A 19331-nucleotide genomic window follows, 5' to 3' on the forward strand; every position below is an offset into this window, starting at 1 on the left:
AACAGGATCCTAGCAGAGAACTTCCCAAACATACAAAAAGATAGGCCTATTCAGATACAAGAAGCTTTTAGAACCCCAAATAGACCAGACCAGAATAGGACATCCCACCGTCATATTATAATCCACACAGGATCAACCCAGACCAAGGAAAAGATCCTTAAAGCTGTCAAGGAGAAAAGGTTAATCACCTATAAAGGGAAACCAATTAGAATTACCTCAGATTTCTCAGCAGAGACAATCAAAGCAAGAAGAGCCTGGAATGACGTATGCCATGCCTTAAAAACAAACAACTATCAACCAAGAATACTGTACCCAGTTAAACTCTCCTTCATAACTGAAGGCCAAATAAAAACCTTCCATAGCAAAGAAAAATTGAAACCATACATCTCCACCAAACCAGCCCTGCAAAAGATTCTTAAAGATGTTCTACACATAGAAAACCAACAAGAACGCAACAAAGGCCAAGAAACTGCACTCAAACTGAGAATCCAAGAACCTTAGGAAGAACCCAGTTTTCACAGCCCCCAAGAAGGTGGATAACATGGCAGGAACTCCCAAATACCTCTCAGTCTTATGTCTTAACATTAACGGACTGAACTCTCCAATTAAGCGACATAGACTGTCTAGTTGGATTAAAAAACAAGACCCTTCTATCTGCTGCCTGCAGGAGTCACATCTTGCCCGTAAAAACAAACACATTTTCAAGGTTAAAGGCTGGAACAAAATCTACCAAGCAAACGGCCCTCATAAACAGGCGGGAGTTGCAATCCTAATATCAGATAAAATAGACTTCAAATTAAAATTCATGAGAAGAGATAAAGAAGATCGCTACATACTAATTAAAGGATCTCTCCTTCAGGAGGATATTACAATTCTAAATATCTATTCGCCAAACAATGGAGCACCCAAATTTATCAAAGAAACACTACTTTCCCTCAAATCCCATATAGATCCAAAGACATTAATTGTTGGGGATTTTAACACACCACTCTACCCACTAGATAGATCAACTCGGCAAAAACTCCACAGAGAAACCGCAGATCTAAACAGCTGCATAGATCAACAAGACTTAACAGACATTTACCGAGCATTTCACCCAGCAGCATCAGAATACAATTTCTTCTCAGCAGCACATGGAACGTTTTCTAAAATAGACCACATTCTAGGCCACAAAGCAAACTTGTCTAAATTCAGAAACATTGAAGTTATACCTGGCATTCTCTCTGACCACAAGGGAATAAAATTAGAACTCAACACCAAAAGCCACCAAAGAAAGTCGGGTATCACATGGAGGCTGAACAACACACTGCTGAATCATGAGTGGGTCATGGAAGAGATTCGAACGGAAATTCAAATGTTCATGCTATTCAACAAAAATGAACACACAAATTACCAGCTCCTCTGGGACACAGCAAAGGCAGTATTCAGAGGCAAGTTTATAGCTCTGAGCTCCTACATCAACAAATTGGAGAGATCGGAAACTAACAATTTAATGACACATCTAAACCTCCTTGAAAAAGAGCAGCAAGATAAACCCCAATCCAGTAGACAGAAAGAAATAATCAAAATTAAATCAGAATTAAATGAATTAGAATCCAAAAAATCTATAGAAAGAATCAACAAAACAAAGAGTTGGTTCTTCGAAAAACTTAACAAAATTGACAGACCCTTAGCAAACCTTATCAGAAAAAAGAGAGAACACACCAAAATTAATAAACTCAGTGATGAGAATGGAAACATCACCACGGAAACAACCAAGATTCAGAACATTATAAGGGAATACTTCTCAAAACTTTATGCTAATAAGTTTGACAACTTGACAGAAATGGACCTTTTCCTAGCAAATATTGACATGCCAAAACTAAACCAAGATGAGTTAAACCAGCTTAACAGGCCCATATCAAGCATTGAAATAGAAACAGCAATAAGAGACCTCCCAGCTATGAAAAGTCCAGGACCAGATGGTTTTACAGCGGAATTTTACAAGGCCTTCAAAGCAGAGCTCACACCAATACTCCTCCAACTCTTCAATGAAATTGAAAGAGAAAGCTCGCTACCGAACACATTCTATGAAGCCACCATAACCCTCATCCCAAAACCAGGCAGGGACTCATCAAAGAAAGAGAACTACAGACCCATTTCTTTGATGAACATTGATGCAAAACTTCTCAACAAAATTTTGGCCAATCGACTTCAACACTTCATCCAAAAAATCATACACCATGATCAAACAGGATTCATTTCAGGAATGCAAAGCTGGTTCAATACACGCAAATCAATTAATATTATTCATCACATCAACAGGAGCAAGAATAAGAACCACACGGTTATCTCAATAGATGCAGAAAAAGCATTTGACAAGATCCAACACCCCTTTATGATGAAGGTTCTTGAAAAATTAGGAATCCATGGAACATTCCTCAATACAATAAAGGCTGTATATGACAAACCTACAGCCAGCATTATACTCAATGGTGAAAAACTAAAGCCATTTCCTCTTAACTCAGGAACAGGACAAGCATGCCCACTCTCTCCACTTCTCTTCAATCTAGTATTAGAATGCCTAGCTACAGCAATAAGACAAGATGCAAACATAGAGGGGATCCAAATAGGAAAAGAAGAAATAAAACTCTCCCTCTTTGCAGATGACATGATCTTGTATTTAAAAAATCCCATAGACTCCACTCCCAAATTACTCAAGCTGATTCAAAACTTTGGCAAAGTAGCAGGTTATAAAATTAACCCCCAAAAATCAATGGATTTTCTATATGCCAACAATGAGAAAAGTGTGGCTGAAATTAGGAAAGCAACTCCATTTGTAATAGCCCCACAAAAAATAAAATACCTAGGAATTAACTTAACCAAAGAAGTGAAGGACCTCTATGATGAAAACTTTAAAATCTTGAAAAAGGTAATCAACACAGAACTTAAAAAATGGCAAAACCTCCCATGCTCCTGGATTGGCAAGATTAACCTCGTGAAAATGGCAATACTTCCCAAGGCTATCTACAAATTCAACGCGATACCTATCAAAATTCCACCCTCATTCTTCAAGGAAATAGAGGAGGCAATCCAAAAATTCATATGAAACAATAAAAGACCCCGAATAGCAAAAACGCGCCTCAACGGAAAGAACACTGCTGGAGGAATATCAATACCAAATTTCAAACTCTACTATAAAGCCATAGTAATCAAAACAGCTTCGTATTGGCATAAGAACAGACCTCAGGACCAATGGAATAGAATTGAAAACCCAGAAATGAACCTACAGACCTATAGCCATCTAATCTTCGATAAGGAAGCTAAAACAATAGAATGGAAGAACGACAGCCTCTTCAGTAAATGGTGCTGGCAAAACTGGTTAACTACATGTAGAAAACTAAAGCTAGATCCTTATATATCACCCTGCACCAGAATCAACTCCAAATGGATCAAAGACCTTGAACTCAAAGCACACACTCTGAAAACATTACAGGATGGAATAGGAGAAACCCTCGGTGTCTTGGCTCAGGCCGAAATTTTCTTAATAGAGACCCGGAAGCACAACAAATCAAAGAAAGGTTGGACAAATGGGATTGCATAAGATTGCAGAGCTTCTGCAGGGCAAACGACATACCTGGCAAGATCAATAGAAAGCACACCGATTGGGAGAAGATCTTTACTAGCCGTACAATGGACAAGGGTCTCATATCTAAAATATACTTGGAACTCAAAAAATTAAACCACCCAACAACAAATCCTCAAAGAAACAACTGCCCAATAAATAAGTGGGCGAAAGACTTAAAGAGAAGCTTCTCTGAAGAAGAAAGAAGGATGGCCAATAGACACATGAAGAAATGTTCAACATCCCTAGCCATAAAAGAAATGCAAATCAAAACAACATTGAGATATCACCTCACTCCAGTTAGAACAGCAAAAATCAAGAACTCTAACAACAACAGATGCTGGAGGGGATTTGGACAGAAAGGAACCTTACTTCATTGTTGGTGGGAATGTAAACTTGTTCAACCACTTTGGAAAGCAGTATGGAGGTTCCTCAAAAGACTTCACATACATCTCCCCTATGATCCAGCAATCCCACTTTTGGGCATTTACCCAAATGTTTACAAACAAGACCACACTAAAGCTACCAGCACAGCTATGTTTATTGCAGCATTATTTACCATAGCTAAGATATGGAACCAACCCAGATGCCCCTCAGTAGATGAATGGATCAAGAAAATGTGGTATATATACACAATGGAATTCTAGGCCTCCATCAGAAAGAATGACATTGCCCCATTTGTTAGGAAATGGAAAGGTTTGGAAAAAATTATATTAAGTGAAGTAAGCCAGGCCCAAAGAAGCATAGGTCCCATGGTTTCCCTTATTTGCAATATCTAGTATAGGTATGAGTCAAGCGGAAAAGGTCAGATAATGTTATGTTAGGAAAATGAACCCTTAAATATGTATTTTAATGTTTTCGTTTCTTTCATGCATGTGTTTCTAACGCATTTATAAGATTGTTTCTTTTTTGCTTTGTATGTCCCTCCCCCACAGTGTAACCCCCACTTTCACTATATTTGATGTCAGTATAACATGTGGAGGAGATGGGGACAAACAAGTCGTTTAAGGATTCAGGTGGACCTGGTGCAACAATGAGAAGTACAAAATGTCATGTCAAAACCAGCTTAACAATGTCGGTGTGGGGGGGGAGGGGGGTATAATTGGGTGGGGGGAGGGGGTATAATTGGGTGGGGGGAGGGGGGAGGCGGGGAAGGGAGGTGAAGGGTAAACAAAGGAGGAGGCTGCAATGCTTGGTAAGAAATGTATGCATTATCCTGCCCATGTAATTGTAGCCCCTCTGTACAGTATGTTCTCAAATAAAATAAAATGAAATTAAAAAAAATAATAAAAATTAAAAAAAAATTTTCTATAAACTTCTATTTCAGAGTGTTACAAAAAGAAATAATGTACCATTTGAAGGCCAGCATAGAACAAAAAGAAATAATGTTGTTTTAACAGTGTTCTCCTGCAAAGGAACAAAGACATGGAGGTTTTAAAGTGTCTTATGGATGGATATTTCAACCCTGAGATGAATCTCTTGATGCAGGAGTCAGTTATCAATTTCTTTGGTCTGGTCCTGAATTCTCCAGAGCAATAAGGATTCCAAAAAGCAGGATCCACTGAATATGATCAGTAAAAGGAGCCTTTTCTCTGACCAGTACTCCTTTAAGGGGGGGTCCCAAATAAATATCTGGGATTTTTATTTGCTTATTTAGTTTGTGTTGGTTCTGGGGCTTAAACCCATAGGCTGGATCCTGTCCTTGAACAGTTGTCTTCCCTGCCCACCTGCCCCCAAAGCTAGTAGTCTACTGCTTGAGCCAAAATTCCACTTCTGGTTTTTTGGTGTTCAATTTGCAATAAGAGTTTGACAGACTCTCCTGCCTGGTTTGGCTTTGACTTAAGATAGTAAGAAATCTAAGTGACATCAACTGTATAGACTTCTCTTTTGACACAAGTAATATTAGAAGAAGTTTATTGTAAAGCTAATATTTGACAATTTTTAAAGGAAGAGACTATGTCTAGCAAAGAAGCCATAACTTAAATAACTCAGCAAAAGTAGGTGTACTGATGATTTTGAAATTATTTTTCCTGCTTGGCAAGATTATTGCCCAGAGCAGAAGACTTGGGGCAGGGACCAGGTCCGGGATTTAGTCCTGGTGGCAGCACACCATTGCCTGAGGTTTGAAACGTGGCACCGCATAAAGGGAGGGAAGGGGCCCGGTTGGGGTGGGACCATAAATTTTCTACTGTACTCCAAAATTACCTCAAGTCTCTTCCTCACCACTCAGCGACCTCTACCTTCCTCAAGTGATGGTAGTGGTGTAAACTAACAGAGGGAATCCCAGTGCTACCAGGCAGCATGGAATGTGGCATGGTCACCATTCTTATATCCCATTGGTCAGAAAGTAGCATGAAAGAATGTGGGTGTGGCCGGAATCCTGTGAAACAAGCAGCATTGGCAGAGTCAAAATGATAGCTGTTCTCAAAGCCCTTTCTCCAGGGAATTCTGTCCAATTCAGTTGGGGACAAGAGGGTGACCTGCTTTAGCTGGATGTTGTGTATTTTTGTTTGTTGCCAGTCCCAGACCTTGAACTCAGGATGTGGGCAAAATCCACGAGCTGCTTTTGTTCAAGGTTGGTCCTCTACACTAGACCCACAGGGCTTCTGGCTTTGTTGGTACTGAAGATAAACAGGGGTCTCAAGGGTTTTCCTGCTTAGGGTGACTTTGAACATGATCCTCCTATCACAGCCTTTTAAGTATCAAGGAGGACTGCTGAGAACCACTGGTGCCTGCCTAATCACTGGTCTTGTTGATGTTCTTGGACAGCTTGTGAGAACTCTATACTCGGGTTGAAGTGGTGGGAGCTGGAGACCACAATTCAAATTCTGGTCCTGCTACCTCCAAATGGTAGGAGATCCTAAGAAACTTGTTCCTGTCTATATGATTACCAATGGAATGTGACGTAAGTCATGATTGAATGAACAGTTATTGAAAGATTCTAGGATAAAATTATACACAATTATGTTACACGACACTGATCAATTTTAGTTAATATTTTATTAAGCATTTAAACAATCACATTCATTAAATGGAGGCATAATGAAATACCTAAGAATTGGACCTCACATACTATAAAGATGACATTTTTTCTACCAGGACTAGGAATGGAACTAATAGTCTGGGTAACTCTGTTGCACTGTGTGGGAAGGGGAAGCTTGCCTCCTTGAAGTCAAGAAATTCATGTCTCTTCCTTAGGCCTGAAATCGAACCCCAGGACTAGAAAACACCCTATTCATGTACAATTTACATACATGTTTTATATTTATATACATATGTTGACTCCATATTGTGTTCAGTGTAGTTATATCATTTTTTGTTTTATTCATGTATTGACCATTTATTTTATTGACAATTATAGTAAATAGAACATTAACTACATAGGCTATAGGTCTACATATGTATTCTACATCATACCTGACAGCCAGAAGATTCACAGTAAAGGAAAACATGTGTCACCGTCAGCTTCTTACTCCATAGTTCATTGTTTGGGAGTGCTGGCATCTGAACTCATGGTCTACAAGGCCAAATTCATGAATGGGTGAGTGTAAACACGCCATCCTGGGGCAAATTGAGCTGACAGGTTGTTCCCAGGACCTGAGAACGAGCCCCAGGGGTGAACCAAATAAGAACAGATTGACATGCAGAAGACAGTATGCTAATAAATATATATCTTTATAAAGTGCTAGAGATGTCTATACATTATTCAGTTATATAGACTATATTACTACCAATTACTGGGTATTTATTATTTATCCAGGTAATTAATTTTATTGTTTTCATCCTTAAAATATTAATGAAAGCACTCAGTGTCCTGAAATTAGTGTGTTCCTGTAAGTAATAATATTCTTTTAATGCTTCATAAATATTAAATAAAATCAACCAGCCTTCTGAAATGTTGCTGTTTAATTTTATAGGATCATCATTCACGAACATCTCATTCAACTGTGACATTGACTAAATTCCAGTGTTATTCCTTTGGATGGGAATCAGTTTCTTAATATCTATTGCCATTGGTTGGTGTCAGGACGGGGATTCGAAATGAGGGCCTATGTTGCAACGTAGGCCTATGGCTTCCCTGATAGTCTGCCAGCCTTGAGCAATACAAGATGAAGTACCCTTTGCAACAGTGTCATTCAGACCCAGAAGGGTCACTGTGCAAAGGAAGAAAACATAAAAGACCACATTTTCTCTGTGCATTTTTTCCCCTGCAACACCTGGGTGTCTAGGATCACAGAAGCACCTGTGTGTCCAGTGGCTTCACCCCATCCTAGGGTGATCGAAGCTGAGGCAGACTTGTCAAGACCTGAGTTCAAGCCCCATGTTGAGAAAAAACATTAGCTTCCTGGCTTGCAATTCACACAGTTTATTCTTACAGGCTTTGGATTTGAACTCAGGATCTGGGTAAACCTGCAGCAATGTGGATAAAGGGGAAGATCACCTTATATGAAGATAAAAAATCAGACCTGTTCACTAGCCCTGAATTCAAGACCCAGCCCTGGAAAACATACTATTTATATATATTGTAAAGATAGGATTTATACTTAACTATAGATGTTCAGTCCATACATGTTCGTTGTGGTTGTTCCTTGAATCTTTTGTTTTATTCATTTATTTACCATTGATTTTACTATGATGAAACCCATTCTGTTTATTACATTTATGACAACCTGTCACAGAACAGCTAGATTTGTAGAAATGTTCTTCACCATGCCTGACCCCCAGGATTCTCAGAGAAAAAGAAAAAAACATTTCACATTCTCCTTCTTACTCCATGATCCACTTGATGGTAGTGCTGGGATCTGAACTCAGGGCAGAGCAAAACCAATTGGCCAATCAGTCAAGGTGATCATATGAACCTGTGAGCAACAAAGGAGTGTGGCCATTCCCAGAATCTGACATTTATGCCCAGGGTGGTCCACTATAGTCATAAATTCATAATTTAAACATAGGGTCTATATTGACATACATGTTTGGACAGCATCTTTTATTCAGTGCAATTACTCTCATTATTTTGTCTCTAATTCATGGAGGTATTTTGTATTTTAATAAATATTGTGAGAGGTATAACTGTGCTGACATGGATAACAACCTGTTCCCATGGTTACAGGGTTGTCTATGCATTCTCCATCATATTTGAGACCCTGGTCTTTCACAGGAGATGATAAAAGGCACAACGACTGGCTCCTGACATCAGGATGAATCTTTTGTCAGTGCTTGGATTTGAGCTTAGGTTTGGGTAACTTTGTTGCACTGTTGGGGAAGGGGAAGCTCACCATCTTTGAAGACTAGAATGTCAGGCCTGGTGCAGGGCCTGATTTGAAGCCTCAGCATTGGACAAAATAACAAGCCCACCTTTTTAAAACATAGGATTTCTCTTTACCTACATGTGTGGTATGCATCTTGCATTCAGTGTAGTAATTCGTTCTGTCTTTGTCTTATTCATGGATGTATTGTGTATTTTATTGTGTATGGGGTGACAGATATAACTGTGCTCACAAGGATGACAACCTATTTCCATGGCTAAGAGTTGCCTATATAGCATTCTCCATCCTCAATGAGACCCAGGACATTCACAGTACAGGAAAACATGTGCCACCATAGGCTTCTCACATGAGAATGAATCTTTTGGTAGTGCAGGAAATTGAACTCAAAGCCTAGCAGGCCAAATTGGTGAATGGGTCATGGTGAGCACACCAGGCTATGAGCCACTAAGGAACTAGGCCATTCCTTTGACCTGAGATGGAGCCCTGGTGGGGGCCAACATTGTCATAAATTCAGAATTAAACAGTGGATATATATTTCCAAACATGGGTGGGAGGCATCTTGCGTATGGTGTAGTCATTCTCTTTGTTTTGTGTCTTATTCATTGATGTATTGTTATTTCCTTGAGTATAGGATGACAGATATAACTGTGTTGAACTGGATGACAACCTATTCCCATGATTATAGAGTTGCTTATACATTGTTCTTCCTAGCTGAGACCCAGAACTTCCACAGTACAGGAAAACAGGTGCAACGACTGGCTTCTCACATCAGGGTGAATTTTTGGCAGTGCTGGAATTCGAACTTTGGGCCTAGGAGGCCCAACTGCCCAATGGGTCCGCGTGATTACACCAGACTATGAGCCACTAAGGAACTGGGCCATTACCAGGAACTGAGATCGAGCTCCAGGGAGGCCAAAATAATCCTTAATGATAATTGAAACATGGGATGTATATTCACATCCGTGTGTGGACTACATCTTGCATTGAGTGTAGTTATTCTCTTTATTTTGTATGTTATTCATGGGTATATGGTGTATTTTCTTGGGTATATGATGACAGGTATAACTGGGCTGACATTGATAACAACTTATTCCCATCGACACAGATTGGCCCAAGCATTCTCCGTCCTAGCTGAGATCCAGGACTTGCACAGGAAAGAAAACAGGTGCAACGATTGACTTCTGACAACAAGATGAATCTTTTGGCAGTGAAGGGAATCTGAACACGGGACCTAGCAGGACCAAGTGGCAAGTGGGTCCAAATGAGCACATCAGCCTTTGGGAACTGCAATTGAGCCCCCCACCCCTGTGGGGAGAGCGGGGAGCACAACAGTCATCTATTCATAAGCTGAAATTAGTATGCAAATAAGTAAACATTTGTATAGAGTAGGAGAGATGGTAACCTGTGATGGAATCCAATCTGTGTGACTACTGGTTCTTGGATCTTTCCTGATGCCTCTATTTCATGACTGTGATGATTATTGTCATGCTTCATCAACTGTTCTTTACAAATAATAAATATCCCATGAGTCTTGCCTATCATTTCCTACTTGCATCATGCCGGAACTATTCATTCAAGGATGAGATCGATCACATTCCAAGAATCATCCCAGGTCTACAAAGGAGTATCTCAGGTTCTCCCGCAATTCCCTCCCCATAGGGGGGCTGAATTCAAGCCTCAGGCCTGGAAAATTACTCCATATATACTTTTCGTGGGCCTGAAATCTGGGCCTAGGCTTTGTCCCTCAGCTCTTCACCTCAAGGCTAGCACACTACCTCTTGAGCCACAGCACCACTGCTGGCTTTTTTCTGCTTATTTCGTGCTGAGGAATAGAGCCAAGGGCTTCATGCATGCAATGCAAGAGTTCTACCACTGTGCCACCTTCCCAGCCCTCCTTATATATATTTTAAAGTTAGGATTTATACTTCTATACAGATGTTCAGGCCATATTGCGTTTGGTGTGGTTATTTATTTTATTTCTTGTGTCATTCATTTATTTAGAATTTATTTTATTGACTCTGATGACACTTATACCATTCATTACATTGTTTACACCCTATCACATCACATCTAGATGTTAGATGTGTTCTCCATCATGCCTGGCAGTGCCAGGATCTGAACTTAGTGTCTAGCAGGCCCAACTTATGATTGGGTAAGTTTGAGCATGGCAGCCTCTAGCCAATGAAGATGTCAGGTGGTTCCCAGTCTCTGAGATCGAACCCCATGTTTGGCCAAAACAATCATACATGGATAGGCAGATGGAGGTATACAAATAAATATATATATTTTGGTAAAGAATTCCATACCCATCTTTCTATTATATAAGGACACCTACTATGTTCCTACCAACTCTTAGGTATTTACTATACCACCATTGAAGGAATATTATTCTTTTTTTTTAATTTTTATTTTATTTTATTTGAGAACATACTGTACAGAGGGGCTACAATTACATGGGCAGGATAATGCATACATTTCTTACCAAGCATTGCAGCCTCCTCCTTTGTTTACCCTTCACCTCCCTTCCCAGCCTCCCCCCTCCCCCCACCCAATTATACCCCCCTCCCCCCCCACACCGACATTGTAAAGTTGGTTTTGACATGACATTTTGTACTTCTCATTGTTGCAACAGGTCCACCTGAATCCTTAAACGACTTGTTTGTCCCCATCTCCTCCACATGTTATACTGACATCAAATATAATGAAAGCGGGGGTTACACTGTGGGGGAGGGACATACAAAGCAACAAAGAAATAATCTTATATATGCGTTAGAAACACATGCATGAAAGAAACGAAAACATTAAAATACATATTTAAGGGTTCATTTTCCTACCATCACATTATCTGACCTTTTCCGCTTGACTCATACCTATACTAGGTATGAGTTCTACCACTGTGCCACCTTCCCAGCTCCAGGAAGTGATATAGCCAGTGCCAAAATTCCACAGTAGTTCTAATATGTGGGTACAAGACAGAGAGCCTCAGGCAGAAGGTATAGCATGGGCAAAGGTCCTGAGGTGTGCTGTAGATCAGGTGATGTGAGTGGTATGAAGGTTTTATGGCTTCAGAAAAGTCTGGCAGGAAATTCAAGGCTGGGTCAAAATTGACTTGAGTCACAGGGCAGAGGGTGAGGTCCCAGAATGGTGCTGAGGGGGAAGATTAGCTTGGCTTTTCACCAGGGACCCAAAGCCATTTCTTGTGGCTGGAAACCTGTTTTCACAGCTCCTGACCCTCAGGCCTACATTGCATGGAGGAGTCAGGGCAAACGCAGGGAAGAACTCTTGCATTAGAAAAGCTTCTATCCCAATGCAACCAGTGGCTCATCCCCTGTAAATCCTAGCTACTCAGGAGACTGAGATAGAGATCGAGGATCAAGCCAGCTAAGGAAAGTTAATAAGACTCTTCTTGCCGATTAACCAAAATCCAGACATGGAGTTGTGGCTCAAGTGTTAAGGTGGTAACCTTGAAGGAAAAAATTTAGAGACCAGAGCAGAGACCTTGAGTTCAAGCCCCAATACTAGCACAGGAAAATTAAAGAAAAGATTTCAGGAGCTCCTAGTACACTGTGGTGTAAGGCCACATCATCGAGGACAGGTGGCTCATGCCTGTCCTCCTACCTCCTCAGCAGGCTGAGATGTGAGGATCATGTTTCAAAGCCAGCCCAGGCAGGAATGTCTGGGAGACTCTGATCTCCAAGGACTCTAAGAAAATTGGATTGTGCTCTGTGGCTCAAGTGCTAAGGTGAAGAGTTGGGGGACAGCACCCAGGCCCAGAGTTCAAGCCCCATTACCAACAACTGGCCTGTTGACCTTACTCTGTAGCTCTAGGCAGAGTTCTTTCCAGGGGGCCCCTGAGGGTCTCCTAATGTCTAGGTGTCCTACAAGTCTTGGTAGCAGCCTGTTTCTAGGCCATCGCCTTCAAAGCAGGCCACAGTACCAGAGAAGTATGGAGCCTTGGGGCATGAAGATAATCAGAATGGCATCTGTCATGGGTGCAATGGGGATCAGAGCAGTAAATCACTGTCTCAGAGGACGGTTCTGAGCCAAGAGGGGCAGGAGCTACAAGATGTCACACCAGATAATGCCCAGTCACATGAGTATCACAAGAGTGCAAATTTGTCAGTCAGACCTTGGGCAGGTGTTGAGTTGGGCTCATAAAAGTATTGTAGGCTCAGGAATCCACAGCCAACTGGCTGCTGCTTGTAGCAGTCACTATCCCAGGAGTCTGAGGGCTGGCTGCCCTGCTTTTCTCATCAGTGCTTGGGGAAGGGGTGCAGATGAAGTTCTGCAATCATGGGCCAACTACCAAGGAGAAACCCTTGATCCTGTAGCCCCAAGTTGAATTCGATGGGCAGGTTCCATGGAACTTACTGCCATGGCTGAAACCCCTCAGCTCAAGAAGGACTTACGGAGAAACCACTTGATCTGGCTTGAGAGTTTACTGTGACTATGACTCAGGACTCCCCCCCCAGTTCTATCTCAGCTCATTCAGGTCAAAACTAATGCCGGAAAACATTGAGATACTGGCCATACCCATCTCTCATCCCCCAGTTCCCTGGCCCTCGAATCTTAAGTATATGCCTCTGTATTCTTGGCATCCAGAATTGTTTAGAAGGACCTGAGAGGCCCAGCTGTGGTCAGAAGATAGATTTGCCTAGGATAAGGTACATTGACATTTCCTAGACATTGAACAGTACATCAAAGCCACCTCGGCCTGACCTCTTATGTAGCCACAGATAATCCTTGTTTGGGGAGCCTTCAGTCAGCTATCAAGGTCGAGTTGTCCAGAGCCACTGGCAACCACCCCTTCCCCCACTCCATTGCCAGCTTGCTGGGAGTGGGACATGAAGCCACTGGCCCAGCTGAGAGAAGGACAGGACACAGCATGACTGACCCTGCCCGCCCAGAAGCAGGAGAATATGTAAGCCAGCTGGCACAGCTGACTGAGAATCCCCTGGATGAGGAAAAAGATATGGTTAGCCGGACTTGAGTCCCAAAGAAAAGCTGGAATATGCAGGTATCTGGCAATTTAGTACTCATTGTAGACCATGATAGGGGGCTTAAGACTTGGTTGCTATTGAAGAAGGGCACCATCCAAGGTCAGGAATAGGCAGACAAGCATCCAGGAAGTGGGCAGAGAAAGATTAGGGAAAAGTACACACAGACGCACACACACACACACACACACACACACACACACACACACACACACACACACACACACACACACACACACACACACACGGGTAGCCCAAGGCCTCAGCAGTCCCTGAGAAACTGAACATTCCAACCTCCGAGAAAATGGCATTACCTTTCTCAAACCAAATGTTGATAAAACTCAGAGCCTCTCACACATCTGGAATGGCTCATAAAACAGCATGGCATTTCCTACTCTACACACTGCCATGAAGAAAACTGAGCCACATTAGTTTTGGTCATCAGTCATGGGGTTTGAACTTTGGGCCTACGTGCCATCCCTCAGCTCTTCAGCTGAAGGTGTGCACTCTACCACTGGAGCCACAGCACCACTTCCAGTTTTCTGGTGGTTCACTTGAATTAAAATCTCACAGACTCTCCTGGCCAAGCTGGCTTTGAACCGTGATCCTCAGATCTCAGACTCCTGAGTAGCTAGGATGAGTTGTGAAACACTGGCAGTGCCCGGTTTCAGCCACCTTCTTACAACCAGGGGAAACTCAACTTGTCAGGCCACAAAGCAGATGTAACCCTACACTTTCAGACTTTGACACCAGCGTCCAAAAACATTCTACCTTGGTTGGAGAGAATATAATTGACATTACTCTCCTATACCTGCTCCCATTCGCCCACTCCCTGACTAAGACAGGCTACAACCTCTGCAGTTCTTGGTAAGACAATGACCACCCTGCTGTAAATTCACATGAGGGCAAACTTGGGGAGTTCTTAGAAATGTCTGCACACTGAGGCCAGAACCTGGTGTCCCAACCACAGCAACCCTACTTCTTCACCATCTCTGGCAAGCAAGTGGTGTCTTTCTTTCTTGTTTTTTTGTTTTTTGTTTTTTGTTTTTTTGTTTTTGTTTTTTTGGTTTTTTTTTTTTGGATGAGGGGCTTAAACTCAGGGCTTGGGTACTGTCCCTGATGATGAATTTTTCTTAAGGCCAGTTCTCTTCCACTTCAGCCATGGCACCACTTCCGGTTGGAGATTGGAGATGAGACTGTCATTGGACTTTCTTTCTTGTGATGGGAAACAAGACCCTCTCGATCTCAGCCTCTCAAGTAGCCAGGATGACAGGCATCAGCCATCAGCACATGGCCTATGGTGTTTCATCTTTACAATTTCCAACTAGTCCTCCTCTATACACTACCACCTAGACCCTCCTCTACTTCCCTCAGGGACAGCAAAGGGAGGCTCAGAATCTGGGGAGGGCCATGGGCATTAAAGAGCCCCCTTCACATTACTACCCCTTTCTAAGCTCCCATCCACTTCCTCTGGATGGCCTGGTTGTCTGGGGTAGATCAGACCTACTAGGACGTCTGAGGCCTGCCCTATATCCTCCTGCCACACCCAACCTGTACCTGAGGATTTCTGGGGCCAGCTGCTCCATGTCCCAGTGGAAGACGTTGGGAGGGTTGCAGATAACCTGGTCCAGGGGTGCCCATTGCAGAAGGAGTGTCCAGATCCCCTTTATCAAAGAAGGAGACACAAAGCATGGATGGATCTACTAAGAGCTACAGGGCACAGCCATCCACGTGTCACCCATTTCCCTTGGAGTGAAGTTTTATGTTGACAGTGCTGAGGCTTGAACTCGGGGTCCAGATGCTGTCCCTGAGCTTCTTTTGTTTGTGGTGAGCATTTTTCCATCCGAGCCACGGTACCACTTCTGGCTTTTTATGTGTATGCGGGACCTAGGAATCGAACACTGGATTTACAATGTGCGAGGTGAGCCCACTACTTCTAAGACAAAATCCCAACATTGGATAGCTGTTCTTCTGTGACCCCTTGGGCCTGTCTCGGGACAGTCTTGCCCATAACCAGCAACCCTGGCTGGAAAACAACATGCTCCGCTATGTTGTCCTTTATCTATGGCATCTTTTCTCTTTGTCCTTCCTTTCACATCTTCCGTGTTAAGCAAGACCCCCTTTCAAGTGCTGCCTCTAAGAAGCCTGCTTCAATCACCCTGGCAGGGGGGGATCTTCTCCGCTCTGCAGGCTGCTGGCCTTGTCATGCTATGCCTTCCAGCTGGTGTGGGTTGAGAGCACACAAAGGTGAAGGCCTGGCTTTACTACCCAATTTCTGAAGGCTCTGATACACTACCCAGGAACCAGTGTGGTGTCACACTCTGTGAGAGGGCACTTGAGTCCCAGGCTCTCTGGGGGCAACATATGGGGCCATTTCTTGTGTGGGTTTGAACTGAGGATCTAGGAGATGTCTTTCTGAGTTTTCATACTCAAGGCTTCTACTCTACCACATGAGCCACAGATCCACGTCTGGATTTTTGGTGGTTCCATGCAGAGAAGAGTCTTATCGGCTTTCCAGTTTATGGAAAGAACTCTGCCTACCTAGGAGCCAGGATGTCAAGTGTGAACCTGAGCCAGACAGGCTCCAGAACCTTTCCTTTGAGCTTTTGTTTGTCTCATGTCAACTAGCAAGCCCTTGATAAATATTCATTTATAGGGGATCAAGTTCCTCTCCTAGGTCAGTTAATCCAAGGAGATAAAGTGTCATTGGAAAAGGCTAGTCAGAGTTGGCATAGGTGAGTGTGTGTGTGTGTGTGTGTGAGAGAGAGAGAAAGACAGAGAGAGAGAGAGAGAGAGAGAGAGAGAGAGAGAGAGAGAGAGAGAGAGAGAGAGAGAGAGAGAGAGAGAGAGAGAGAGAGAGAGTATGAATTTCAGGGATACCTACCCCCATATCCCTGGTGCTTCTTTCACCCAGTGGTAAGTACATCCAGGATCCCCAACCAAAGAAGGGAGGTAGGGAGGGTACTTCAGGTCACATCAAGTAGGATGATCTGAATTCTATCCTGCAACTGAAGCCAGGTTTATAATGGAGAGAAGGAGAGGTTTAGAGGAACATCAAAGGAAGTCCCTTACCTTTGGCTACAAGTACCAGAGAGAAGAATTAATCCATCCATTTTGGTAGTAAGATAACAAGTGCACACTATTCATTTATTTTATTTTTTGTGAGTCCCAGGTCTTGGATTCAGGGACTCGGTGTCATCCCTGAGCTTCTTTTACTCAAGGCTGAGGCTCTATCACATGAGCCACAGCATCCAAACTGGCTTTTCCAGGGTAGGGAGGGAGGTAGTTTATGGGAGAGAAGAATTTCACAGACTTGGGGCTGGGAAGGTGGCTCAGTGGTAGAGTGCTTGCCTTGCATGCCTGAGGCCCTGTGTTCCATTCCTCAGCACCACATAAGCAAAAAGAAAAAAGCCAAAAGTGGCACTGTGGCTCAAGTGGAATAGTGCTAGCCTTGAGCTGAAGAGCTGAGGGACAGTGTCCAGGCCCAGAGTTCAGGACCCATGACTGCACCAAAAAAAAAAAAAATCTCACAGACTCTCCTGCCTGGGCTGGCTCTGAGTTACGACCATCACAACTCACCCTCCAGAATAGCCAAGATAACAGGCGAGAGCCAATGGCACCTGACCACCATGATACATTTATAGTCCCCTAGGGCCAGTGCTGGTCTACCTGCATTGCACCTTCCTTCTTGTGAGTGGGAAGCAGACATGGGTGGGTTTGATACTTCAACAGACTACCTACATTTGAGCATTGCTCTGGCTCAGTCTGATGTCGGCTTCCTCCTTATCCACAGCAATGACTTCGCGCTGTCACAGAACAAATGTCCCCCAAGCGGTGCCGGATCTAGGGTCTTTCCTCTGCACACTGCCCCCTCTCCCCGAAATGATACATTGCAGCAACGTGAAGTAGACATAGAGTGAATTCAATTTCTTATAATCAGTGTCTGGGCAGATAGGTGGCAGTGAGGATCAGAGGCTCTGGATAGTGCTGTGCAGTTGGACAATGTGATGCTTCCTCATCCACTTCCCTTTAACTGCCTTAGCAAAGGGTAGTGGGGGAGTACTCACCACACAGACTGACAATGAGTAACCATCACGGTCTACCCCGGGCACAGTCGGGCTTACAGAAGGGAGCTAGTTCAACAGACCGAGCAAGGAAGCTCCTGACCCACAGCCTAACTCCAGAACAAGAGGTCACCTTGGGTCCCAGCCACATGGGGATGCTGAGGCACCTCATCCAGCACCCTTTCAACAAGTTACTGAGAGAGGGAGAGAGAGAGGGAGAGAGAGAGAGAGAGAGAGAGAGAGAGAGAGAGAGAGAGAGAGAGAGAGAGAGAGAGAGAGAGAGAGAGAGAGAGAGAGAGAGAGAGAGAGAGAGAGAATTATACTTAAGCCGGCTGCCGGTGGCACATACCTACAATGGTAACTACACGGGAGGCTGAGACATGAGGATCATGGTTCATAGCCAGCCCAGGCAGGAACGTCTGTGAGATGCTTATCTCCAAAGAACCACCAGAAAACCAGAAATGGTATTGTACCTCAAGTGGTAGAGTCCTAACCTTGAAGAAAGGAGCTTGGGGACAGTGCCCAGGCCCAGATTTCAAACCACATGACTGACAATAAGTGGACTTCCCACCACAAGAAATGGACTGAATAGCACTCATTGTCCTAGGGAGCATGGCAGAGAAGTCAGGCCAAGCTTCCAGTCAGCTGGGAGTCATGAGTAGGTCATCCTGCTTTTCTGTGCCTCATTTTCCGATGCTGCAAAGCTGAACAGTGAAGGATCCCCTTCCTCATGGGAATAGGGTAAGGATGAAAGAAAGCCATGTTTTGTTTCATAATCCCATACCTTTGGCATGATAAATAACAAGCCCCTCCTAAATCCTTTCCAGGTATCTTCGTGTTATAGGCTCACAGAATTGCCAAGAAACTTATCTGATGACCATTCCCTCTATACCTGGCCCTGCCCCAGCTTTCCCCTTGTATTGATCCCTTGTTTCCTCACAACTGTCCTGTGAGGAGACTCAGGACCAACGGTTCCAGGCCGAACCCAGAGCTTCAACTGTGGTCAAGAATCGGCTGCTGTGGACTGAATTTGGGATAACCATCTAAACCGATGACTGAGCATGGTGCTACATATCTACCATACCAACTACAGAGGACCAGGCATGGTGGTGCATGCCTTTCACAGGAGGACCATGATCCAGCCAAGCCTGAGCATATATGGAGTCTCTATCTCAGAAATGCCCAAGACAGAAAGGCTTGGCTCCCATGGAAGAAGACCTGACTGGAAAGCCTAAGCTCTTAAGTTCAAACCCTAATATACCAAAAAGAATCTGAGGCCCGGTGCCAGAGGCTTATGCCTATTACCCTACCTACTCAGTAGGCTGAGATCTGAAGATCACAGGGCAAGATTGAAAGTAGGGTTGATCTTGCTCATCTAACGTCGTGATAAGATGACCCA

The sequence above is a fragment of the Dipodomys merriami genome, unplaced genomic scaffold (genome assembly GCF_024711535.1).
Source record: "Dipodomys merriami isolate MVZ:Mamm:240054 unplaced genomic scaffold, mDipMer1.0.p SCAF_169, whole genome shotgun sequence".
In the NCBI taxonomy this organism is placed as follows: Eukaryota; Metazoa; Chordata; class Mammalia; order Rodentia; family Heteromyidae; genus Dipodomys; species Dipodomys merriami.